We start from the raw sequence: 24419 nt of genomic DNA, 5'->3' as shown, positions 1-24419 counted from the left end.
GCTAACAGCCGAAGGCTGTTGCGTGCTGCTTTGCTCTGCTTGACTCATCCTAAACATTGCCCTAGTTAAAACCATATAAATGTTGTACTGTCACTATAAATAACTCCCTTCTACTGTTACTATATGTAACTCTGTTCACACAAAAGTACTTCTGTTTCTACCTTCCATATGTACATATACAGATAAATGCAACTGGGACATTTCAATGAAACTACATCTAACATGAACAGAATTAATACATGTTCAACAATCAAACAACACTAAACAAAAATGCTTATACTTTCAGCGTGCTGTCTTTCGGGTTTATTTGTAGATCCAATTATATCACCTGCGAGTCTTTCCTCTCTTTTCCAAGCGTCAGTTAGGTTAGCTCGTCGTGGTTGACATGAAACAGAGAACAAAATTATTTAAGCAACGTCCAAAAACGTGTCCTGTCACGAATTGGCATTTTAACAAGATAATAATAAGTTGTCTCTTCCTCTATGAATAGATGATGAATGCAGCTAGCCGCTAACTTCGTGTAATGTCTTGTCTGTATAGACGTGTATCTGTTGCCTTTAAGACCCTTTCACCTTCACACATAAATCTATACAGTAATGCAAGGGCTTCCCGTGTCTTGGCTGATCCGTGATAAGACAGGCGAAAAGTTAGGCTAATGGAGGATTATTAGTATTATCTCTATTTTCATTCGCTCTCTCTCTTTCTCTCCTTTATCTATAAACAGTTTTTAATATAATATTTCATTACGTGAAATCAGCCAAATAGGATCTTTGGTGGAGTCCTTCGTCTTGGTAATCAGCGGCTGGCTTGCTGTAAGAGATCTTTACATTTATTATTACTGTTAAACACTGCATTCAGTCGGGAGAATCAATCGTGTGGACAATTTGTTCCTTTTACGAAAGATTGCGAATTCCAGATGTGTACGAAGCTTTTTTGGACGATTGAACACAGACTCAGTGATTGCAGGCTCTCTTCGACACAGCTGAAACTTCCCCACTAATTACAGGGCCAACGTGATCATCAAATGATTCAGAAAAAACTCATTCGTTCATTCACTCCGGAACAAAAAAAGTCACAAGCCTTATTTATGCAGGAAATTGTGTATTAAATCCATCTCCATTACATGTCCAGATCTACGGTGATTCCACGTCTTAATTTTTTTTCCGTTTACAGTCTCTTTCTATTCAAACAAACCGCTAGCGGCACAAATGTTAATTGGCTCGCTTTAGCGAGAAGAAAAGCAGAATATGTATCTCTCAGAAACACGTCAATCCCTCAATCGATACTCCAGAATCTGTCCTAGTTACCACTCTCTAACAACATGGAGAATGCATATATGCATCTCTGTTATTTCAAAGAATAAACGCACTAGAAAATACTTTGGCGTCGTCGAGCTGTCGCCGCATATGTTACGAGAAAATCAGATCAGATACTTTTCCAAAGTGAATGAATGTGGATGGTTTGATTGACAATGATTAATTGGTGCGTGGTAGAGGGTATTTTCTGTGGGGACATTGCAGTAGGTCTGCCATGTGTGCGCAGGTAGTGCATTTGGTAGAACATTCCGACGAAAGAAGTCTGGGTTCAAAACCTAGTCCATCTCACAGTTGTAACTTCTCCCATACAATCACTGTGCCAAATACTTTGATAAAGGTGCAAAAATTAACCTTGCATTGAGATTATTGGGGAGAGAAAGTCTGACCATTTGCTATCTGCCACTATAAAAAATAAAAAAGTCATTTTTTTCGCTGCCTAAAGTGACAAAATATTCAAATTTTATTAAATACATGTCCATAGGCTTAAAGCATCTGATGGAAATCATTTTGGTGGTGTATATGAGGTATTGATGCAAATCGTATTAATAAAGTGCATACGGATACGTATTTTGACCCCCCGAATAGCCCTGTGCGTTAGCACGCCGATTCGGGCTACAGGGAGGCACGCCGGCCCCGGATAGTTATCCTCTAGGCGGATTAACGACGAAGGGCGGTGCGTCGGCCAGCCTAAATGTGATTTTTAGGCTGTTTCCGACATGCGAGTAGGTGAATACCGTACTGATATCCACGTCGCGCTTTAGTGCCACGGTGAACAAAACATTTAGAAAAACCATCGCGTAGCTTCATATCTCGTGTAACACTAGACGCAAACAGCTGCGGTAGGCAAGGGCAGACCCGGAGGGAGACGAGGGAGGCGGTTGGTAGGCACAACAGGCAGGGCCGCCCTCTACCGTTTACAGCCCTACACCCAGAATAATTAATACTTCGCCCCCCGTGAAGAGACGGGATACACACTAGGAAAAAGAAGAACAAGAAGAAAAGACTTATGGATATATACTTTCTTACCAAATAAGTATCTTTGGCTTCTCAGTATGGAATGAATCGTTAGGGTAACTCAGTTTTATTCGTTACCGCAGCAACGAAACTTTGGGTCATATTTGACCAAATGTTTTTTTTTTCATTCGTTCTTCGCATAGTTCTTTAATTCTGCAGCTCTGCTCAAGCACTAGCATCTTACAGTGAGCAGCCGTCGGCAGTGAGATGCATTGTCCACGACATAATTTACAAAAAGAGCAAAAAGTAATGTAAAATCTAGACTATTGGGTTTATAAAACGTCTGGAGATTAACTATTCCGCTAATTAGAATCCAGTTTATTTATATCCGCCGCGAAGAACAAACACAACACAAGACACCAAGTAGCCAAGAACTCAATTATAAGTTACTCGGATTTTAAATTGCGGACAACCGCAGCCATATTTCCACATTTTGAAGAAATGAACCACACTAGCTGTAAAATACGTTTTATCAAAACTCACGACCGGTTTCGCAGCAACTGAAGACTCATTCTAAGGTGATCTGTACAAAATGAACAAGGAAGTCCTTAACAACTGTCTGAAGAATAAAGGAGTTGTGCCGTGCGTTCATACAGTGGGGCCGCACGTAAGACGCTCCAGTAGCAACAGCGCGGCATGCTTGAATGTGCTCACAGTGGGGGCCCCGCAAGAGATGCAGCAGTCACACCGCTGGAGTCGACGGAAACAGTCAAGTTGCTGCCTCACGTGATTAAGTCGCGTCGTCGCGGCCCGGGAGGGGAATCGTCTGGTGGGACTTCTGGAGTACGGGGCAGGTCTCTCTCAGTCGCGACGCTGTTACTGTGATAGTGTTTACGGGAGATGAACTTTGGCTACGGACCTGAACACGATTGATTACGCTGAGTTATGTTTCAGCTTGTTTTCAGAATAAATCTTCTAAGTTGTAATTAATTCCGACTATCTGTTTGGTAGTTTGTATCTGGAAGACAACAAATGGGATACTGGAAAGTAGTATTATATAGCAATACTTAAAGAGTACTCCCAGAGATTCTTTGTTACAAGTCGTAGCGGAATGGTAACTGCCTTAGAGCCACTTCCCACCATTCACGTCAAGCTGTAAAGCGCGCTAAAAACGGCAATCCACAGTCAAAATGAAGGGGGTAGCAGAACCTACTCGTACAAAAATATAACCTGGATACAAACCAAACGAACCAAAGAATGCTATAGATTACTAACGCACACAGACAATCTCAGTGTATGAACCCAATATTAGAGCCTAACCGCGCCACAAGCAGGAAGATTGTTCAGCGGCAGCAGACAAGGCAGTATTGACCGCTCTGCAACGCGGAAAGTGTTTACAGGTGGTGTCAGAGGCGATGGAAAAAACTCTCCCTTCTAACTTTGTACAGATCACCTGAGGATGCGACTTCAATTGACGAGAAACCGATTATGACTTTTAATAAAATGTATTTTACAACCAGTGCAGATCATTTCATTCAAAATGTGTTAGTTATAAGTCATCGTCGTTTGTGGTGTGCAGAATATTCCGAAAAACTGTTTTAACAATTTCTAGAAATTATTGGTTCAATTTCAGAGTAATTAGTTAAGCTGAAACGAAAAATTTTAGCAGGGTGACTTTTTCGCTACAAAATTTGTGCGCAGAATCGTTGTACTGATTTAAACGCACAGAAACCACCTAGAATACCAAATTCAGCAACACTGATTTCCATCATTAAATACAGAAGAGCCAGTAACATACGTACAGCACTCCGTCTTCAGGCCACTATCCGACCGCCGTGTTATCCTCAGTCGAGGATGCGGATAGGAGGGGCGTGGGGTCAGCACACCGCTCTCCCAGTCGTTATTATGGTATTCTTAACCGAAGCCGTTACTAATCGGTCGAGTAGCTTCTCAATTGGCATCACGAGGCTGAGTGCACCCCGAAAAATGGCAACAGTGCATGGTGGCCTGGATGGTCACCCATCCAAGTGCCGACCACGCCCGACAGCGCTCAACTTCGGTGATCTCATGGGAACCGGTGTATCCACTGCGGCACGGCCGTTGCAAGACAAACAAACAAACAAACCAACAAAAGAACAAGGGAAGTCGTCTTTATGCAGTGTACCAAAACTGCCGAACCACAATTTTGGTAGAGCGGAAGGAAGCGGCGTGGAAGAAGGAAGAGGTCCAGGTTTGTGATCGCCATCTGGAGGCTGCTGCACGGATCTGAGAGACGTCAGATGAGTGGCTGTACCTGTGTGGCGGTGGTCCCTAGCGGTGTCTGTTGTGTACCTCTTGCTTGTGTACACAGCATGCGTCTTCCAGAACTTTCAGCAAGCACAGTTTCATCTCGACCACAGAAACGGATTACTTTATTTCTACTTTGAGGCTAGATGCTATCAAGATATATACTACACTCAAGAATGCGACCCTATTAGATGAAAAACTTAAATGGATGAAATTAAAGTGAATACCTGTAACTCGAGATGCAGTTGTTGCTGTTTCAGCCTAAAGCGTTTAAAGTAGTGTGGTATTTTTGTAGAAACAAAGTGAATGTCATATTAGGTGGCACAGAAGTGTAGCAACATATCTGTGTATGAGAGCAAAGTTTTTTGCGACAACACTTTAGTATAAAATATTTTCGGACATCTTGCTGCGTTGAGTGAAATTAAATGATCGTATGGCACTGGTGGCAGGGAGTCGCCACCTGGGAAGTTCGGTCGCCGAGTTGCAAGTCTTTTCCGTTGACGCCACATTGGGCGAACTGCTTGTCGATGATGATGATGAAGAGAACACATCACTCAGTCCTCGAGCAGAGAACATCACCGATCCGGCTGGGAATTGAACCTGGACCCAATGCGTGGAAATCAGATGCGCTAACCACTCAGCTAAGGAGGCGGATTCGCTCTGCGTTAATTCTGGGTAAAATATCGAGCTTTACCACCATTATCATCCTCACTCGCAACTAAACGTCCTGGCTGCTGCTGTGGTGACCTTATATCAGCTAAGGAGGCGGATTCGCTCTGCGTTAATTCTGGGTAAAATATCGAGCTTTACCACCATTATCATCCTCACTCGCAACTAAACGTCCTGGCTGCTGCTGTGGTGACCTTATATAGCACGTGGTTGGCTTCTGATCCGTCCTGCTGACATAGACGGTATCTGTCTGTGCTGCTGCCGCTACCGAGCCCATAGGAGTGTAAATAATGCTGAAAATTTCTCTGTTTCCCCTTACCGTTGGGAGCTGGCTTTCACGCTCCACTAAGATTATGTCCCTCTTCACATAAACCAACATGCATACCAACCAAGAAAATCGTGTGAAACTGCACTCCACAGCTTGTTGGGAAGGTGGAGAGAGCACTACACTTTCACGAAGTAGCCCTCTACATCTTCTTGGACAACGAAGGGGCTTTCAGCAACACCGTCTTCGAATCCATGGTTAAGGCAGCAGAAGTGCATGGCTTGGAGAGCACCATTTGCAAGTGGATTAGAGCCATGCTTAGTGGTAGAAAGGTAGAAGCCACCATGATTAAATAAAAAAAATGGTAATCAACACCACCAGAGGCTGTCCACAAGGAGGGGTCCCGTCCCCTCTACTGTGGAACCTTATGGTGAATTATCTCATTGCAGAATTAAACTCTAGTCAGTACTTTTGTCAGGGGTACGCATACTATCTCGTCATAGTAATAAAATTTTCAAGTACAGTCAGATCTATGGCACAAAGAGCATTGGACATTGTGTAAAATTGATGCAGGAAACAGGATCTAAGAAGACGGTTTTAGTACCATTTACGAGGAAGTACATCCAACACACATAACGGAATGTCAAACTTCTCGATGAAACTCTACCAGTGAAGGGGATAATGATATATCTAGGGGAAACCTGAATGAGAAATTATCGTGGACCCCCCCGTTAGGAGGACCTGTTCCAAGGCGGAAGGTACTCTAATGAGTACCAGGAGAGCTTGTGGTAAAAACTGGCGCTTAAGCCCCAAGAGTATGTACTGGATATACACCACGGTAATAAGACCTATGATCACTTATGGGGCTACAGTGTGGTGGACAAAGGTAGAACAGCGGGTAGCTGCTAAGGAGCTTGCTAAGGTGCAGAGATCGGCGTGCTTAGCCATTGCAGGCGGAATTAGCAGCACACCCACTGCTCGGATGGGAACCATGCTGGATATACCCCCATTACAACTGTTGGTAATGATGGAGGCAGCAGCTGGAGCACAGAAGTTAAAGACTGGCAAAAACTGGAACTCATTGGGATATCCAGGATACCACACTAAAATACTGAGTGGGGTAGACATAGGTATGTTTGGGGAAATATATAATAACTCCCAGCTGCTTTAACAAGCCTTTCAATGTAGTAATTGGAAGCAGAGAGCTCTGGGAGAACAAATTTCGACACTGTACTGGGGACATAGTCTGGTTCACTGGCGGTTCGAAAACAGACCAGGATGTTGGGGCCGGGCTATACGGAGTGCAGCCAAGGCTGGAGAGTAGTCTCTATAGGGAAGATGGCCATTGTGTTTCAATCAGAAATATCTGCTGTCAGGGTGTGCATTGAGGAGAATTTGCGGAGGTGCTACAGAGGTCGTAGCATTTTCATTTATTCAGACAGCCAAGCATCCGTGAAAGCACTGGCAGCCTCTGCAACGAGATCAAAGATAGTGGCAGAATGCCACAAGTCCTTGTGGAGCTAGAGGAAAGCAATAGGGTAAACCTATTGTGGGTCCCTGGTCACTCAGGCATTAGTGGTAATGAGTAAGGCGATAGATTGGCCCCATTTATTGGACCGGAACCTGTCCTGACAATCACCAAGGCGATGATCAAAATAAAACTACGAGACTGGACAAGGAGACGGCATGTAGAATATTGGGCTAAGGTCCAAAAGCAAAAACACGGAAAGGTATTGATGCCGAAGCCATGTTCCAACAGAAGTCTCTCAATCCTGGGCTTGAACAGGAGAGAAATGAAACTCATTGTTGGACTATTGACAGGCCACGGGAATTTCAAAAAACACCTACATATAATGGGGATAATAGAAGAAGACCACAGATGTAGTATGTGTGATGTGGGCGAGGAAACCTCATCACATTTGATCTTCGAATGCGAGGCACTGGAGATTAAAAGACACAGAACATTCGGATCAACCAGACCTGAAGAAATTGTGTCTAGCAAAGCACTGGCAAAGGATTTCCTTGCACTGTTCAACGACATTGTTTGGCTTTACTAGAGACACAGGGAACGATATCGCACAATAAACCCTGTTTCGGTGCCAGCAGCAGCGGGCTTGACCGATGCTGTCTATGCTTCCCTGATAAAATCAAATCACATCAAGCCGGTTACTCTTCTGTATTCTGTGGGAGTGTTGGTGCACAGATCTTGTCCTTAATAAAACCCTGCAGGAAGAACACACAGACCACCAAATCCGTTGATCGTGCGGGCCAACTGAGAACTGCTAAGTCGCAGGCTGTTTGATGACCAATCCAACGGCTCGATAGAGTTTCTTTCAGATATTCACGCACTTGGCGACTCGAGTGACAGGTCACCCCGCCTTGTTGAAAAATGAACTTCTCGTTCAGCTTCGAAAACAACCAATTTCGTAACGCAACAAGATATTGCTGACCGTTAACCGTGGTTCTATCAAAGAGGAATGGGTTGTAAACAGATGAGTGTGATCTCGCACAAGATGCATCGACTTTGTGTGAATCGCATAGATGTTCAGTCTGTGCATGTGGGTCCTGTCGGCTCAAAATTCGAACACTGTGTCTGTTTACTTTCCCACTAAGGCGGAAAGTCGATTCATCACTGAAGACGATGCGTTTTTGGAAAGTGTTAGCATTGTCAACAGTATTCTGAAGCTCGTCAGAAAATGCCACACTTTTACGTTTGTCGTCAGGACGTAGAGGCTATAACAGTTGTAACTTGTACGGTTTCATAACCTACCGACGTCTCAGAACACAGCAAATTGTCGTTGTAGGCAGTTGTAACTCACGACTGGCACGACGAGTTGATTTTGTAAGACTGCGTTGGAAAGCAGTTTTAATTCTTGCTACATTTCGTCGGAAACACGAGGCCTTCACATACTCATCTTGTGTCTACAAATTGAAGGTACTGTCTCCGACTGTTCCATCCATTCGGAGGATTAGTTTGTTATCTCAACCTGAAACCTTTTTTGCGCTGTAATTACAGAATTACTCTTCGCAAACTCGAGAAAACAAAATTAGTTCTGCTGCGAAGTAGCCATTTTGCAACTTGTAACAGTAATCAAGCAAACACAAGAATATCGAAATTTAGAGGCAATTAATAGAAACTATATATATACTAAGATGGTATCTGTTCTTTTGGACATGACCGAATGAACAGATACCATTTAGTTAAGGCTCACCGGCCACTTGACCATCTTCTTCTTCTGTGCGAATGCACAAACAGTGCCCGAACTCTTACGGGAATCGGCAATGCGCCGCGAGTAATGAGTATAATGGGCGGTGGTACTACGAATGTAGTGCGGGACATTACGTTGAGAATGTGGGTTTCGCAGGAGGCGTGCCAGAGATAAATCCCTGCAGTCGTGCTATCCTCTGTGTCCTCGGTGGCTCCGATGGATCGCCGGCACGGTAGCTCAGCGTGTTCGGTCAGAGAGCCGGTTGGCTTCTGTAATAAAAAACTGAGTGGAACGATCAACCACCGAACTTGAACAGGATGTCTTGCGACGTCCGCAACGACCAAACACAACGATCAATAACGAACAAAATGGAAAAAAAAGTAAATAAATAAATAAATAAATGGATAGAGCGTCTGCCATGTAAGCAGGAGATCGCGGGTTCGAGTCCCGGTCGCGGCACACATTTTCATTTGTTCCCGTTGACGTATGTCAACCCCTGTAAGCAGCTAAGGGTGTTCATTTCATTGTAATACGAACTACACAATTTATTTATTTCTCTAACAACCGCGGTGCAGCGATCGACAATTTTGTGTGTGTGTTCCTTCTGGAACACCCTGTACAATGGGTTATTCCACCAGTACGCCATGGGCAGGTTCGAGTCGCGCCCACTATTAGAATTTCCCGTGACGCTACGGAATCTCAAAGAATAGACAAATGTTTCACAAATCAAAAGTAAATCTTAATTTAGGTTATATAATGCTCTGAGAAGGAATCTTCAGGCCTACTGAAATAATGAGCAGGCCACTGTGGTCGAGCGGTTCTAGGCGCTTCAGTCCGGAACCGCGCTGCTGCTGCGTCGGGCATGGATGTGTGTGATGTCCATAGGTTAGTTAGGTTTAAGTAGTAGTTCTAAGTCTAGGGGACTGATGACCTCAGATGTTAAGTCCCATAGTGCTCAGAGCCATTTGAACCATCTTTTGAAATAATGTGTATATGCAGACTAAAGAAAAGTATTACGGCATGAAAAGAAGGGTGGTCTCGAAGGACAGGTTCAGCTGCGTAGCTGAAACGGTTTTACCTATCCTACGAGCCATTTGGCTCACTTCCTCCACGAATTATAAGAAAGCGTATCCGTTACGTGTAGGTGATGGGTGTGCGTGCGTAGTGTCATGTTCGTGCTGGAGATGATGAGAGAAGGGAGGTGGTGAAACCCGGCGCCACACATAGCCCACTTCTCTCGGAAGGCACCAAAGGGTCCGCCGACCTTAGTGTCCCCATCCGACGGATGGATCACCATCAAAAACTGTAGCATTCCCTCACTTCATGAGATACTGTGGGGTGATTTGGAATTGTATCCAAGACATTTGGTGCAAAGACTGGTGATAAAGCTCTCTAGGCCACCACCCCTCCAACTATTGGCCACGCCCGACGGTGCTTAAATTTGGTGATCTGACGGAAACCTGTGAATCCGCATCGGCGTGGCCATTGACCTATATGCAAACTAAAACAACGAATAAAAATTTGTAGCGAGATTGGGATTCGAGCCCGGGTCTCCTGATCAGTAGGCAGATGCGCTATCAACTATGCCACCATGGCAATGTGGCTTTGTGCAACTGCACAGACTACTCTAGCACGCCTCCCTCCTCAATCGTAATTGCCATTCACGCCTCAGCTCACTTTTTATTCCCTCTAAACTCGAATAACATTCCAGACGCTCTCCAACTGTATCGGGATAGCACCTGAGCTTCTAATGAAATTGGGGATCCTGCCTGAAAATCAGGCATAAGTGCTTTAATCAAGTGAAACTATACATTTCCAGAGACCTTTTCAAGTATCAAACATGTATGATGTATGTATGCAAACTGAATCGACGAATGAAAGTTTTTACCAAGGACAGTATCCGAACCTGTGTCTCATGCTCACTAGTCATATGCGCTAACCTTTACGCCACCCTGCCCCAATGGCCTTCCACAACGGACAGAATACCTTGCCACCCCTCCCTCCTCAATCCAAATTCACATTCACTTCTTGGCCATTCGGTATTCCCCTTAAACTCGAACAGCATTTCAGAGGCTCTCCAACTGTATTAGAATCGTACCTCAGCTCAGGGGAATACAGCCCTAGAACTTTCGAGACTGGATTAATAAAAAACAGAGAAAAGTTAAGATTGTGTCTTCAATACTCCAAGTATCGTGCACAGTTTCCCCTCAGTTGAGTACAACGCACGTCAAAGCATCAGAAAAGTCCTTTGGGATGTTGCTCAACCCGCGCGTCACCTCGCACTTTCTTCGGTCTTAGGTTCGTGTTGATAACACTACGTCTCGTCACTAGTGAGGACTTTTGCAGAAAAGAATTTTCGTCCTTCTTCATTTCAGTCAAGTCACTGCAGGCGTCCACGCGTCGTTGTTTTCCGCTCGATAGTCAAGTTGTATGGGACAAACTTTGCACACCCTTTTCCCTTCTTCAAAACATTCCGGAGAATATCTTGAGCACTTGATTTCGTGATGAACAACTCGTTGCTCCATTGAAATTTGTGACAATAACAACGGTCACACGTCTCGAAAGGTTTTGAACGGACGGTGTGCGTAGCGACCGTTCAGATCGTCGTACTATAAGCATTCCTTGTCATCGCCGCAAAACTGGGCGTCGCATGAAACACGCACGCACAGGCACGTTCAGCAATAGTTACTACCGCTCGCTGTAGACCCAACGCGTCTTTATCTGGTCCTCCACCAGATATGAAAGCTGCCGAACAATCTACATCTGCATCTACATGGATACTCTGCAAATCACTTTTAACTGCCTGACAGAGACAATCTCGTCCACTAGCCGCGCACACATCCATTGCCCTTCCACGCCACCATACCAGTTCTCTTCCTGCAACCCTTCTACGGTCATCGCACAAGCCCTGCACAAAGATTTCCTGTCCCTTGCCCGAGCACGACCCTATCCCGGTCACCAGAGCAGCTGAGAGCGTCCTACAGGCCGCTGCCAAACATCACTGTTGAGCCAAAAGCCCAATTGTAGCTCCCCGCTAATGGATTACTTAAGTTGGAAAGCTAACTTCAATTACTCTGGGTGCGGAAACTTTCTTCCAGCAGCAGTACGTATACAGGCTGCCTCTCAATCGGTACATGTATATGAGGGGCTACAAAAATTTAAGTTACACTTTATTGTAACAGGCCAGGTAACTTACATTTAGTGCTACACTTCAAAGTGAGGGAAGCCTAACAGCCCATATGTGATACGTTTCAGAAATGTAACAGACGCACCCATGTCCAATTGAAATTTCACACGTTTTCCACTAACATGCAAATGAACAAAAAGTTTGCTGGACTGGTGAAGCACTGAAAAACTGTTTGCTTACGAGTTTTCCTAATGCCTGCAGCAGGCTTTGACTACACTGCGTAATTAGATTTTTGCGAGTGGGCAGAATTATTATGTTTGTTCCTTTGCAAACAAACGGACTGTATATAACCTGCCTTGCCACAAGCGTAACACTGTGCTTGTTTGGACGGGCAGTCTTGGCGTTTGTGCCGTGAATAGCACCGAGGGCATCACTTAACTCTGTTTGCCTGTTTAGAAATCTGTTAACACGGCACGGGGCCCGCGGGTTGCTGCTGCCTACTGGGCCGGTTGTATGCAAGATACGACTCAACCCGACAAACTGGTGGCTGCTCAAATTTATCGGTCGATACGGCCCCTGAATAGTACTGATCTAGTATTTGCGCTATGTGTTGAAATGATGGATCAGACTCTTTCAGAATCCTCTAAGTTTTACATCAGTAACATTGAACACGATCGCACCATGCAACATAACTATCGGAATATAAAGCACCACAAGCACTTCTGAATTTGCATTTCCTTCTCATACCCTGCAAATCTGTTACCTACTCGCGATAAGTCTGTTCTGACCGTTTCTTGCAATTAAACAATTAATACCTAGCTGCCATCACTTTCACTTGTTGCTCATAATTGTTAGTTAGAGAATTTACAACCTGAACCATGCAGGGCAGCCACGCTGTCCAAGGCGCCTTGCCATGGTTCGCGCGGTTCCCTCCATCGGAGGTTCGAGTCCTCCTTCAGGCACGAGTGTGTGTGTTGTCCTTAGCATAAGTTAGTTTAAGTTACTTTAATTAGCATGTAAGCCTAGGGACTGAGGACCTAAGAGTTTGGTCCCATAGGAACGCACCACAAATTTGCAGTTTTATACAACCTGATTGTAGGAAAGTTCGCTCAGAGTGGCGTTAGGGAACAATTACTGAATGAGGTGAGAAACTGCACTTCTTACCGTTGACACAAAGTAATATAGTTTCACATACCTGGTACATTGTGAGCAATGACGTGGGCTTCAAACTGTTGCAACCAATCGAGCCATTTGTTTCGTTTTTCATTAAACTGGCGAAAACGCGGCACTGCACTCGGAGCTACAGTTATTGCCTGTTGCACGGCATTTGAGGCTTGATTCGTCACGAGCTGCTGTACCGTGTTTAGCAGCGTGGAGATTTGTTGGGTCTGAAACTTAAGCATCTGTTCAATGGTTCAAATGGCTCTGAGCACTATGGGACTTAACATCTTAGGTCATCAGTCCCCTAGAACTTAGAACTACTTTAACCTAACTAACCTAAGGACATCACACACATCCATGCCCGTGGCAGGATTCAAACCTGCGACCGTAGCAGTCCCGCGGTTCCGGACTGCAGCGCCAAGAACCGCACGGCCACGAAGCATCTGTGTTAGCCGCGTTGTATCTATCGCTTGCAGCTGTGACGCCTGAGCAGGGAGTGGGGGAGGTGGGCTGTTCATTATGGACGAGACAAATGCAATAAACAGACAACGCAAGCACTAAAAATAAGCACACAAGCAAAGAAAATTTCCTCAACGCCCACCTTAAAACACTGAATAGAAAAGACAATATTAAAACATGTAAACACACCCCTGCAAAGGAAAGACAAGGTAGAATTAAGGTGCCAGCAATACACAAAAGCCCACGAAAAACTGTGGCAGCCAGGCACTCGGTTGCCGCTGTGGGATCCCATCCTCGTCGCCAAATTTTAAATACAACCTTGTCGTCAAATTTGCGGTGTCTAGGTAACCTGCTTTCTCGAATCGCTTGGCAACCTTCAAACTAGTCGTATTAATGTGTTTTATTACAAAAGGAATAGATTACAGTATTTAACTTTGACTATAACACAGAAGTGTCGCAAGCAAAGGGCGACATACGAAATAAACAATCTTCTGCAGTATAAAGGATTTATAGGTCGCTGCTATACAAGTGCCTAATCCTGAAGCTGCTCTTCGATTGGGCCGCGACAAGTAGGGCGCGGCGCTTATGTCCTCTTCACCTACGGGCCACTGCTGTCGCATTGTCGTCCTGGAGAGGAATCGGTCAGCATGCTATTGGCTGACGTCGTCTCAAATACATCTCTCTCGTTACCGACTGGCGTGCCAGCAGTAACATTTCAGGGATACCCTCTGAGTATTTTTGTATAGGGGACACACGGTCTCCTGTGGCTTATCACAGAGTAATATTGTAATAATGATTTGTCCCGTTTGTTATCGCAATCACCCTTCTCTCTGAGAAAACACCTTCACAATAGTGAAAAGGCCTGTAATATACAAAACCAAAACGTGCAACACTCAACACGGTGTACCGCAACATTCATCAGACAAAACACGTACACCACTTTCACAGTACGTCCTGTCAGACTACCGTACAGCACGTAACAAATGCAGAAGTGTTCCCTTAGAGGTATTGCTCAAAATGTCGATCACCATGATCACGGTGTGGTATACAGGGACGCACTATCGACTGCCGTACACACTCAAGAATTCCAGGAGTTTCTCGTGTATAAGACGGGATTTCAGAAAGCGAGTTCAACAAATAATCTTAAGCTAAGACCATTATGCAAGAAGAGTGGCCGATTCTCAGAAGAGATTACATATTCTGCAGATATCGTTCTGCTGCGGTAAGGTTAACAGGTACATCACAGTGTTGGAATGGGGAAACGTACTCCAAAGTTGAGATATGCGGGACAGAACTAATTTTGTGGACTAAACGTCGAAATTGCACACATATTTACAGTGAAATTCTGGTGGAATATGAACCAAATACAATGTCGCGTCTAGCCTTAGTGATGTGGTGTCACCTGATTGACAAAGGCCGCGCAGACGTGCGTGAAGCCGATTGAGAAGTCCATATGCCGTGCGTAGTGGCCACGCGGTTAGAGGGCCATGTCGCGGATTGCGCGGCCCCTCCCGCCGGAGATTCGAGTCCTCCCTCGGGCATGGGAGTGTTTGTTGTTCTTAGCATAAGTTAGTTTAAGTAGTGTGTAAGTCTAAGGACCGATAACCTCAGCAGTTTGGTCCCTTAAGAATTCGCACACATTAGAACATTTGAAGTCCATATCTTCCTCCATGAGATTTCCATCTTTTCAAACGCTGAAAGAACATATGGGGAAAGTGATTTTTCAACGATGAGGGCTTTCACGCAGCGATTCTCGAATAGTTCTGTGACCAAGGAGCGGATTTTTATCGTCGAAGAACTGAACAATTTCTAGAACGCCCCGACCATTGTTTACAAAGAGTTGGCGACCATGGTGAAATCTAGTGTCCAATATCTGCAAGCAAACTACACTACTTTGTGTGAACAGTAAGAAGGTTTCTCACCTCATTCAGAAATTGTTCCCTCACGCCACTCTGAGCGAACTTTCCTATAATCAGGTTGTATAAAATTGCAAATTTGTGGTGAGTTCCTATGGGACCAAACTGCTGAGGTAATCAGTCCTTAGGCTTACACACTACTTAATCTAACTTACGCTAAGGACAACACACACACCAATCCCCGAGGAAGAACTTGAACATCTGGTGGAAGGAGCCGTGCAAACGTGGCAAGGCACCTCAGATACTGCGGCTACCCTCCACGGCTCAGGTTGTAAATTCTCTAACTATTATGACCAACAAGTGAATGTGGTGGCAGCTAGGTGCTAATTCTTTAGTTGCAAAAAACGGTCAGAATAGACTTATCGAGAGTAGGTAACAGATTTGCAGGGTATGACGAGGAAATGCAAATTCAGATGTGCTTACGGTGATTTACGATATTCCGATGTTATGTTGTGTGGTACGATCGTGCACAGTGTAACTGATCTCAAACCTAGAGAACAGATTCTGAAACAGTCTGAGCCATCATTTCAGGTCGTAGCGCAAATACTAGATCAGTACAATTCAGGCGCAGTGTCGTCCGATAAATTTGTGCAGCCACCAATTTGTCGGATTGAGTCGTACCTTGCTTACAACTGGCCCAGTAGGCAGCAACAGCCCACGCGCCCCACGCAGTGTAAACAGCTTCCTAAACAGGCGAACAAAAAAAAATGGTTCAAATGGCTCTGAGCACTATGAGACTTAACTGCTGAGGTCATCAGTCCCCTAGAACTTAGTACTACTTAAACCTAACGACAACACACACATCCATGCCCGAGGCAGGATTCGAACCTGCGACCGTAGCAGTCCCGCGGTTCCGGGCTGAGCGCCTAGAACCGCTAGACCACCGCGGCCGGCAGCACAGTGTTACGCTTGTGGCAAGAGAGGTCACTTACAATCCGTATGTTGCCAACTGAACAAACATAAGAATTCTGCCCACTCGCAAAAATCTAGTCGCGCAGTGTATTCAAATCCTGCTGCAGGCATTAGCAAAACTGGCAAGCAAACAGTTTTTCAGTGCTACACCACTCCAGCAGACTTTTTGTCCATTTGCATTTTAGTGCAAAACGTCTGAAATTTCAGTTGGACATGGATGCGTCTGTTACATTGGTAAATCGTTACACATATGAGCTGTTAGGCTCCCAACACCTGTCTAAAGCTAACACGCACCTGACAGTTTATAATGTACAAGACATTTCCGTTCTCGGAAAATGTACTTTGTCTGCCATGTATCACTCGCATATGCGAACTGTGACTTTCACTGAGCTAGCCTGCCGGAGTGCTCGTGCGGCTCTAGGCGCTACAGTCTGGAACCGAGCGACCGCTACGGTCGCAGGTTTGAATCCTGCCTCGGGCATTGATGTGTGTGATGTCCTTAGGTTAGTTAGGTTTAATTAGTTCTAAGTTCTAGGCGACTGATGACCTCAGAAGTTAAGTCGCATAGTGTTCAGAGCCATTTGAACCATTTTTTCACTGTGCTACAATCACGCGATTGTGAGAAAATAATTGGCCTTCATCGTTTGGCTTTCACATTCGGGACAATGTGCTGTCAGCGACTCCATTCAATGCTAAAGACATTGTAGCAAGCTTGCTGAAAGAACTCCCTGAACTCTTTTTCTGAGGGTTTAGACAATGCTTATAATTTTGTTGCACGTATTACTATGAAAGACAATGTTATGCCGATATTTTCCTGGATTAAAACTGTTCCCATTGCATTACAGGACAAAGTCGCTGCTGAACTTAAAGACTTGCAAGATAGCGATGCAATTGCGCCCATTCAAGCTAGTCAGTGGGCAGGTCCACTGATTTTGCTCCCCAAACCTTCAGGTGGCATTCACCTCTGACTCTTAAGTCTACAGTCAACCCACAAACTGTGATTTATACTTACCCATTGCCCGTCCAGAGGATCTCATGGACAGATTAGGAGCTGGTCGATCCTTTTCAAAAACTGATAGGAGCGATGCATATTTTCAAATACCATTAGATGAAGAATCTCAAAAAGTGTGTGTTGTGAACACTCATTTTGGCTTGTTTAAACATTTGCTTTTTTATTTTGGCAGTGCTTCTGCACACGCCTTTTCCCAATGGTATTTGGAACATCTGACTGCTCAGGTACCAAACGGTTTAAACTATTTGGATGATATTGTCGTAGCATGTCGTACACCTGAAGAACATATTTCAAATTAGCGTACTTTGTTTCGTGTGTTATCTGATGCAGGAGTAAAGAGTAGACTGGACAAGTGTGATTTTTTTAAATCTGTGTTGCTGTTACTTCACCAAGGACACTGTGGGATTGTTCGTACGAAACAATTAGCGCGTCGACACGGTACTTGGCAGGCTATGGACACCCAAATAGAACTGATAACGTCACAGTGTCCCGCATGTGCGGAAATTCAGTCCGCTCCGCCAAAAAGATTCTCTGCTTGGCCTAGGCCGAGCGGTTCTAGGCGCTTCAGTCTGGAACCGCGCAATCGCTACGGTCGCAAGTTCGAATCCTGCCTCGGGCATAGATGTGTGTGATGTCCTTAGCTTAGTTAGGTTTAAGTAGTTCTAAGTTCTAGGGGATTGATGTCCTCAGATGTTGTCCCATAGTGCTCAGAGCCATCTGCTTGGCCTAAGTCACAATCACCATGGCAACGTGTGCACATAGACTTTGCGGGACCTTTTCGGAACACTCTTCGGTTGATTGTGGTGGACTTCTATAGCAAGTTTCCCCTTGCTGTGCCAATGAAATCGAAGACGTCACGTAGCACGATTCAGGCGTTGTCCTCTATTTTGCCTCGAAGGTTTGACTGAAGTCATACTGTCGGATAACGGCCCTCAGGTGAAGTCAAATGCATTCGAAATATTCTGTGAACGCAATGGCATACAGCATCTAACTAGTGCACCATTCCATCCGTAGTAAAACGCCAAAGCGGAATGTTTTGTCGGAACATTCAAACAGCAGATAGTCAAGCTTCGCACCGCACGCACCAGGGATCAATCATTGGAACTGCTTCTCGCCTCCTATCGTTCGCATCCACGAGATGGACCATTGCCGGCAGAATTGCTTCAGGGTCGCCTCCATCGGACACTGCTCCACCCGCTCCATCCTCCACAGCAGCCAGCTTCGAAGGAAGGCACAAGTATTGCTTCGCTCCGCATAATATTGTGTTTTACAGGGTTTTTAGCTGCAGCAGACGATGGGCGCGAGGTGAGGTCCTTTGTCGACTTGGCGCTTGCTTGTACAGTCATGCTCAAAAGTATCCGAACGACCTCAATTGTATGTCGCCTGATTCGCATGCAACCCACATAACGCAGCTGTCTAGCAGGTCCTCTAATCGCTCCTTGGTACAGTCGATTGACTATTAAAAATGGTTCCAACAAGTCACCACTAGAAAACACTGCTCTGTATCAAATAACTCTAGATATAACGTAATACTGCGATATTAAAAATATTAGGGAACACCTTATCACAGATAAGACTGTCCTTAAGGCTTGTAAGCTCACGTTTATTACAATAAATGACATACCTGAAATGTTACCACTCTCATTATTACGTCAGATAGGTAATGCACGTAGTGATTTCGTCGTATTCATGATTTCCTCTTCAAAGTAGCATACCGTACTTATTATTTAACACAAAATGACATTAAAAATTTAAGTTATTCACGAGCAGCTAGTTGAGAATATGTATGAACTTCAAATGACACGACGAACCGTCTCGTTCTGCATATGGATTCAAATTCAGGTCATGCAGATTAAGCAAAGATTTCGTGACTGACGGAAACTAACAGTCATTCCTGATTAGACATACAGAGAGTGATATACCTCGATTTTAGACAGTATCAGTTAGCAAATACCAACTTTAAATTACATAACGCAAACATTTTTAAAGGATGCGAATTACTACCCAGCACCTATTGTCCCTGTTAACGAACTACGAGAGATGTTAAATATTGCTTCCTAACAAGTAACTTGTTTGAAATTCCGTGAGGTAAAGCTTTGTGTTGGACAGGGATTCGAACCCAGAACTTAAGATATCGAAGCAAAATCAACTGTGACATATCGGATTTTCTCGGCAGTAGCTAGATGTTTTAACTGAAATGACGAAACGAAACATAAATTTTTTCCTTCCCAGGACTCCAACCCGGCACCTATCGCTGTTATATTCTAGAGAAAACGAACGTTAAATATGGGTTTGTTGCACCAGCAGCGACATGTGAGCATGTTTGAACTAGGAATAATATGACGAAGAGTTCAGTGTTGACTGAGAATAGAGCTCCAAGCATATCTTTGTTGACTACACACAAAGAGACATCAACTACCGAATTTTTCTCCACCAGCAGCTCGGAATAACACCTTGAACTTACAGTGATCTCGCAAATAGTTCTGTGACTCACTGGGAGTCAAAAACGTCAAATATCGTTAGTGTTGACAACGAATGAAAATACATTAAAAATCGAATTTATTATCCACCAGCAGACAGGTGCTCTCATGCTAGAGCCTGATAATACATAATGAAATCTTTAGTGCCGGGCGAGGATACGAACCCATTCACGCGCAATATGTGGAGATTTTGAGGAATCTGGAGTTTTGAACAAACAACAAACTGTAGTCGGGCTGTATTGTCACGAAGGGATCAAATTCCGCGTTAAGGGCCGTCTGAGATGCATTCCCAATTCAGAACCAATTTTATCGACATACAGAAGCTCAGATGAAAGATGGAATAAGTGTCCTGTGAGCCTACATAGCGTTTGTTTCGTCACTAGAAATAAATAACTAGTATAAGATAGGTTACTGGTGACAGAGTTTCTACATGTCGCCACTCCAGACTTTATTGTGGCTCAACGTAACGTCTACTTGGTAGAGCAGGAAAATCATTTTTAATATGAATTTGAGACCACAATGCCATTATATCTTCTTCACTTGGTGTAGCCAGTAGAGAATGGAATGTGTCTCTCCCTATATAAAATCATTAACTGAAGTTGGAATCGAACCCAACCCATACATATATGAACCTATTATCAGCCCAACAGACCACCAAATCCTCTTCTCAGGGGGCTCATTTTTCTATCATAACACCGTTCTACCACACTGGCTGAGAATTCTGACACACAGGCTCCCTGTATCAATTTGCAGCATGTTCAGTAAATTCATTTACTTGGTTGACCGAATCACCATGAACTAGCTGCCTCGGCTACCCAGTGCATGCATTCGTCTTTATTTTGTAATCACCAAAATAAAATCACGTAACTGCCACCAACACAGAACTGCCAACAGTGTAGGATGCAGAAATTGAAATAGGAAGTGTTCCTTTCCACTTGAGCTACTCTATTGCGCTATCGGTTTGTTGAAAACGTCGTGCAGTGAAAAAGAAAAGTTATAACTGTTTGTCTCTCATAAGAATTGACCTGGCGATATGCATTATCCCACAGCGCTGTGGAATGCAGAAGTCCTGGAGGAATTGTTCTTGACTTCTGGAGCTGTTATAGCTACGTGTCAGCTAGTGGCGTAGTGGTAAGTATCGCGCACAGTAGACAAGATGTCGCGAGTTCAAGTACATTTGCTGATACATTTCTTAAAACGCAATTCTGCTGTCTGCTAAAATTATCAATCTAATGGAACTTGTAACATAATTTCCTTCACTTCTCAACCCAAAATAGTCGTATGTGGAAAAAGGGCTAACTTCTACGACATTTTGTTCATTTCAGGTTTAATAGGCAGCCAGACTGTAGATGCATCTCGAAACTTTTGTATTATGTATGGGTAGAGCGCATCGTGCCAAAATACGTCGGAAAAGTATTTTCTACATTAGCTGTCGTCTGGTAGTGTCATTTTATTCTCTTCAAACTTTGTTTGACAGCTTTAACTCAGAACAAGTTTTCTACATGCATGTAATCAAGAAACTGTTGCGCATTTTCAGACTGTTCTAGATGACATCAGAGAATTCGCATATATCGTTGATGATTAATTTCTCTCTCATGTTTACTATTGTTTTAACAACATTAAAGGAAACCTTACGAAAATTGTGAACTGCATTATAAAAAATGAAATAAAACTACCCACGATAACCTTACGACGAAAGTCTGTTTTAATAAAACTGAGTATCTGTACACAAGCGTTCCTCTATCGTCACGAATTGGTAAAATACTACTCACTTAAATTTTGATTGGGTCTGTGTTTAATTGGTATGCTGTGTCATACTCAAGAGGTATGCAAATGTGGCATTTCATAAATAAAGTTATGTATTCCTAGAAACCCAAAATTTGCTTGTCAGCAGCGGAAAGAGGCGTTACCTGATGTGTAGCATTGTAAGTTTTTTCACCATTGCACTAGAGCCGAAAGTATTTTCTTGCGATTTCCTTATCGATGTTTGATCTGACTGCTTGTAGCTCTTTCACAGAAGGGATAAAAACGCTACACTCAGTGAGACTGGAACTGCGAACCATATCAGACGCCTCTTCACAGGTCAGCAAGTTACCACAAAGCTGGCGAAGAAGTATGTATCTTAGCTTCCTATTACGAGACCAATAGTGGCTAGAACTCGTAAACTGCTATTTGAAGGACGAGATCAGTTGCGATTTCCACGTGCAACGACTTTCCTGGGCTGAAAACCGTAAATTTACAATCTTTTGTTACACCTCAAGCAATAATAACTCAGATTATTCAACGGAAATGACAGGTAAAATCAAGTGAACTTTGAGGCTTAATTCCGTGCACACCAGGAAGTAACTCGTCGATCACAGAGTTGCCAAACATACATTGCCTTGTTGCCAAATCTCAGTTACAATACCAGCAGGAAGAAGACGAACCGATGTGATCTTACAGCGGGCTGGGAAGTGACCATAGCTGGTGTCTCCAAGCCGCGGCTGCTACGACCTGGAATACGTAATGTGTCTGATTCGCATTTCTGTAACTAGGTTTAGGGACTGGAGCGTAGTTACTAATAATACTCAGAACTGACTGCAAACTAAGCATCATAAATCAGTAACTCTCATAGTTGTTTTTATATTTCTTTCGTAAGTGTACTCAAAACTACGAAATTCATTCACAGACGTTTTCGTGCCTCGCCGATAGTCGAGCACAACAAACAAATAAAAAAAAAGAATGTGTGTGTGTGTGTGTGTGTGTGTGTGTGTGTGTGTGTGACAGAGAGAGAGAGTGATAAAAATCAAAAAGAATGAGAGAGAGAGAGTAAAAAATTGTAAAGAAATTGAATCATGGTATGTAAAGAAATCTTTCATTAAAATAACGTGTTCCACATCATTACGAATTAATGTATTCATGATCTATGAAACAAGAATTAATGTAATCTAATCTAATCTAATCATATCATATTGATGACTAGCCATGAAGAGTCATGAATTACCGACGTGTTTGCCAATACCAGTAACCCAATCTAAACTTGAAAGTAAAAGACGACAGTTTTTGTAATAAACCGGGACTTCTGTCAAGACCCTTTCGTCCCTGTTAACTAACCAGGAAAGATGTCTGATATACCACTATTCTGAAGTAACAAAGTGTGCATGCATTTAAAGATGAAGTGCATGATGTGAAGTGCTGTGACGGAGATATGAACCTAACGCGTAATCGGATTGTTAACTAAGTAAAATCAAATGGTACGTATCGGTTTTTCTGACCAGCTGCTAGGTGCTTGACTCTAAAATAAGGATACAAACGTTTGTGCCCAAGCGACAATCGAACTGCTCACCTACCGTGCATCCACGAATATAGCTTAAGTATCAGTTGCTTACTCACCAATAGTAAGATGTGTGCGTGTTTGACCAGAAATAACGACACCTATTGCGATTGTTGGCAACACATAAACAGACATTAAAAATGCACGTTAATTTTCAATAACAGGCCGGTGTGCGCGTGATAGGGCTTGAAATGAAATTATGAATAATTTTGTACTGGATCAGGATTCGGACCCATATACTTACCTTTGGAGGAGACCTAGAGAAGACTGTAGCCTTGAGAAAAGGAACAAAATGTTTGAACTATACTGTTCCGAGAGATTTAGATCCTCGGAAGAGGAGATACGAATTCGAATCACAGTCCAGCACCAAATTTTTCAGCGTCTGTAGTTCAATCAACTACAAGTAAAGTAAGAGTGCTGTTCCTTTAAATGGCTATGGTTCATCAAATAAAATAAAATTTTCTAATGTAAGTAAGTTTACTGGCGACTGTATTTTTGTTTACCATGACTTCCACTACGTCATTTCCCAACGTAAACCGGCTCTGTCCAGTTGGTAACGAAGGAACGTGATGTTTAATGCGGATTCTGGATTATAACGTCTTTCTCTTGATGTTACCGGGCGTAAAGTAAATCTGTTTGTGCCTCTTAAAAGTAAATGCCTGAACCCATGCATTGCACCTGTGATAGTTCGTTCCGCCAGACCATTGTGACCACATTTCCCAGCCCCAGGCGTGTGCTTTAACAGTTGATGTGCTTACCTTACAAAATTAGTCACGGTGAAAAAACGCGAGACTATTAAATGGTTAAGTAGAAGCAAAGTTCTGAAGCGGAGATTATGCTATTCTAATGTCAGCAGGGTGTAAAGACTCTTCTAGGCATCATAGGCTCAATGTGAAGCCATTTTGAAATTTTCACAAATTCAGGAAATTTCTTAGTTCGAGAAAATCCACTGGGAAGTGTGAAGTTACCGTATAATTCGATTATTAGCGTCATTATTACTATCATTTTCTTCATACCGCTGCTGGAACACTATACTTGAAGATCATTTGATGCCTTTTGGTCATTATAGAAGTAGTTTGCCAATAACAGGTTCTCTCCCTGTCTACGGAGTCCCTTTCATGTTAATATCAACCATCAGTAATAACTCGTAGATTACATTAAAACTAAAGTAATTGATGAAGACGTTACTTGATTAAAAAAACGCGCTGCCTTTCTTCATTTACTTGCGCCTAGAAATGGCTATCGAGTACTGCCAAACCAAAAAACAAGAGATCTTACTGCCTTCCGATATACCTCGCTGTCAGTTCCTCCATATGATTTGGTCGACATGACCTGTTTCT

At 43.6% G+C, this 24419-nt stretch overlaps 1 pseudogene; it reads right to left on the bottom strand.

Annotated features, from left to right (window-relative positions):
• Positions 1–4257: 4257 nt before the first annotated feature.
• Positions 4258–4375, bottom strand: LOC124723717 (annotated as a pseudogene).
• Between the last annotated feature and the right edge of the window lie 20044 nt (positions 4376–24419).

This window comes from Schistocerca piceifrons, chromosome 1, assembly GCF_021461385.2.
Source record: "Schistocerca piceifrons isolate TAMUIC-IGC-003096 chromosome 1, iqSchPice1.1, whole genome shotgun sequence".
Taxonomy (NCBI): Eukaryota; Metazoa; Arthropoda; class Insecta; order Orthoptera; family Acrididae; genus Schistocerca; species Schistocerca piceifrons.
This window is presented reverse-complemented; position numbering and strand designations above follow the sequence as displayed.